This window comes from Odocoileus virginianus, chromosome 30 (genome assembly GCF_023699985.2).
Source record: "Odocoileus virginianus isolate 20LAN1187 ecotype Illinois chromosome 30, Ovbor_1.2, whole genome shotgun sequence".
NCBI lineage: Eukaryota > Metazoa > Chordata > Mammalia > Artiodactyla > Cervidae > Odocoileus > Odocoileus virginianus.
Window position 1 is genome coordinate 25,615,727 of NC_069703.1, and position 3,881 is coordinate 25,619,607.

Genomic DNA, 3,881 nt, shown 5'->3' on the forward strand with positions numbered 1-3,881 from the left:
AAAGAGTTGGACACAACTGAAGTGAATTAGCACTCAGGTGGCGCAGTTGGTTAAGAATGTGCCTGCCAATACAGGAGATGCGAGAGACATGAGTTCAATCCCTAGGTCAGGAAGATCTCCTGGAGAAGGAAATGGCAACACACTCCAGTATCCTTGCCTGAAAAACTCCATTGGCAGAGGAACCTGGCGGGCTACAGTCCATGGAGCCACACAGCATCGGACACGACTGAGCACACATAACCAAGAACCATAGTATTTTGAGGCCAATAAATAAAATAGAACACCCGAGGCACATAGCACAAAGGAAGCTCTCAGTAAATATTCACTCTATTTTCTCTCATGTCTCTTCCTACTTGGCAAGAGCTGGTTCACACACTCTGACATCAATGGTCTTAGGAGCTGTAAAGCACAGTATCTGCTGCCATGCCACTGATATTATATGACATCCAATAGTATCCTTTGATAAAGGGATTTTCAGGAGCTCATACTACTTTTTCTCCAAGCATAATATTTGTCATTAAATTTTATAAACTTGTCAACCATAATGTTACTGGGACAGTGCTTTGTTTTTGCCTCTTTTACTTTCTTTTTGCCAACAAGGAGAGAAATTCTTAGTGGCCTTTTCTTAGCCTTCGGACATAAAATTTGCCCATTGAATAGTGGAAAGCATGATTTAATGGTTGTTCCGAAAAAAGTATTGATAAAACTTCTATTGTGTTGATCATACTTCAGCATGATTTGAAAAGCTGATGGCCCTATGCCACTATTTGACAAAGTTTTATATCAGCAAACAAGTGCTGACATCTCAAAGAAAAATGGCAGGTCAGTCCAACAGAACCAGATTTTCAGACATCCTGTGTCCTTATTTGCACTTTGCTTTTACAGCTCATGAAAATTCATCACGTTTAGAAATTCAGTTATCTCAGCACATACAGCATCACATTCTATATTCTCATCTAAGCCCTGTTCACTATTTGTATTTATGATGTTATTCAAAGTTGTAGTATTTGCTTCACTATTGTCATCACTACTTTCATGCTTCAGTTAACAACTTTTGAGCCACTGAACCATTTCTGTGACTCAAGAATATAACACCTTAGAAAAGGAAGAATGAATCATGGAAATCTAACAAATGTAAACAAATATATGTACATGAAGTGAGAATGAGTTAGACAAAGTAAACCACACCCTGTTTATTGAATGAACCAGCAGGGAGGAAAAGGCCACTGCAGTCCTGATAGAATAAGCTGAGTCTTTCAGAATATAATCATTAACTGTACCTTTCAAATTCAGCAATGTCTGTAAATAAATAATTTCTTGACTTTTCCTCTGAAGCCATCACACTGCCTGCAGACCATATATGATGGACTTCTGCATCCGTAGAGACCAACAAATCACACTCTGAGATCCTGGTTCTACCAAAGCTGCTTCTGTAGCACTCCCCAGGTGAAGACGCTGGTATCCATCTTGCCCAAAGTCAGGTGTCCCAGAGAAGGATCAGATTTGCTTTTTGAGTTGTAGTTATGACAATGTGCAGCCGAATCTCCTTATGCTTCAACGTTCAATAGTACACAAGACAGAATACAGGGCATCAATCACCATTTACATCAATTAGTTTAATTTGTTAAGTGAATCCAATACTTTTCCTTCTATTCCTGACTTGTTCACAAAATATAATAGATGGCTGTAAGAATCTGTGTAAAATTTACAGATGTACAGAACAGACTTTTGGACTCTGTGGGAGAAGGCGAGGGTGGGATGTTTCGAGAGAACAGCATCGAAACATGTATATTATCTATGGTGAAACAGATCACCAGCCCAGGCTGGATGCATGAGACAAGTGCTCGGGCCTGGTGCACTGGGAAGACCCAGAGGGATCGGGTAGAGAGGGAGGTGGGAGGGGGGACCGGGATGGGGAATACATGTAAATCCATGGCTGATTCATGTCAATGTATGACAAAAACCACTACATATTGTAAAGTAATTAGCCTCCAACTAATAAAAATAAATGAAAAAAAAAAAGAATCTGTGTAAAATTTAGCTATACTGAAAAGAATTCTTCCCAAAATCAGGGATAGCTGGGCTAAAGTCTTGTGTAACCTCAAGGATTCTGAATTCTGACTCCTATTCTGCAAATCATATTAATATATGATTGCTGTTGTTTAGTTGCTAAGTCGTGTCTGACTCTTTGCAACCCCATGTGCAGCCCACAAGGTTCCTCTGTCCATGGGATCTTCCAGGCAAAAATACTGGAGTGGGTTGCCATTTCCTTCCCCAGGGGATCTTTCCAACCCAGTGATGCCAAGCAGGACCCAGTGGGGCTCCTGGACATGGAGCCCATTTTTGTCTGCCATTCCTTGCAGGCAATACTCTAGCCTCTATGACCTTCTCCAAGTTCCAAAGGGCAGAAGAAGTAAAAGTCTCTCAATAGCGCCCAACTCTTTGAGATTCCATAGACTATAGCTAGCCAGGCTTCTCTGTCCATAGGATTCTCCAGACAAGAATACTCTAGTGGGTAGCCATTCCCTTCTCCAGGGGATCTTCCCCACCCAGGTATCAAACTCAGGTCTCTCACGTTGCAGGCAGATTCTTTACTATCTAGAGATAGTAACAGATGACTTAGCCTCTTTTTAACCTTATTTCCTCCTGCCTTATGAGCAAGGGAATAGATGTAGTTTTCTGGTGAAAAAGCAGATGTCAGAGAATAAAAATGAAGCATTCACAGAAGAATCTTTCTATGAAACCAAGATCCCAGGAATGTTCAAGTACATGAATTTATGGCTACTTTCAATTGTAAATGTAAAAGCCCAAACTCATGGCTATTGAAATAAAAGTTGATGCCTAAAGTGGTAATATGTTTTCTCTTTTCCTCTCACCAGTTTAGTTCCCTCTTGTTCTCATGCCTGGTAGGAGGGAAATTTTTGACCCCTAATGCTATACCACATGAGATCAAAGTGAATGAGAGGTTGGTTTGTCCATCTAATGGATGCTCGGAGCCACTGCTGATGGTCACCCCACTTTAAAACCAGAGAGTAGATACTTGTGATGTGGATGGACCTGGAAGACACTAGTCTCAGAAGGACAAATACTGCATGATTCTTATAGGGACATCTAAAATAGTCATATTATTTTTACTATAATAATAATAATATGACTATTTGGGTGCATGGGTGGTTCAGGGGTAGAATTCTCGCCTGCCACACGGGAGGCCCGGGTTTGATTCCCGGCCCATGTAGCCACAGCGTCCCCTTTGGGCTTTCCTGGTGGCTCAGATGGTAAAGTGTCTGTCTGCAATGCTGGAGACCCGGGTTTGATCCCTGAGTTGGGAAGATCCCCTGGAGAAGGAAATGGCAACCCGCTCCAGTACTCTTGCCTGGAGAATCCCATGGACAGAGGAGCCTGGTAGGCTACAGTCCATGGGGTCGCAAAGAGTCGGACATGGCTGAGCGACTTGACTTACTTAAAATAGTCATAGAGATTTCTAAATCAACAATAGAATGATGGTTATCAGGGCATAGTGCAAGGAAATATGAGGAGTGCTGTCCAATGGGTAAAAAGTTACAGTTATACAGGAGGAGTCAGTTGCCGAGATCTACTGTACAACATAATACCTGTCATCACCAGTAAGGTACTGTGTGCTCAGAAGTTTGCTAAGAGGACAGTTCAGTTCAGTTCAGTCCCTCAGTCATGTCTGACTCTTTGCGACACCATGAATCACAGCACACCAGGCCTCCCTGTCCATCACAAACTCCCAGAGTTTACTCAAACTCATGCCCATCGAGTCGGTGATGCCATCTAGCCATCTCATCCTCTGTTGTCCCCTTCTCCTCCTGCTCCCAATCCCTCCCAGCATCAGGGTCTTTTCCAATGAGTCAACTCTT

At 42.3% G+C, this 3,881-nt stretch overlaps 1 non-coding gene across 1 annotated transcript; it reads left to right on the forward strand.

Moving 5' to 3' along the window:
• Nucleotides 1–3,164: 3,164 nt before the first annotated feature.
• Nucleotides 3,165–3,235, forward strand: TRNAG-GCC (transfer RNA glycine (anticodon GCC)). The gene has a single exon. It is a non-coding gene; the product is annotated as a tRNA-Gly (tRNA).
• Nucleotides 3,236–3,881: the final 646 nt, after the last annotated feature.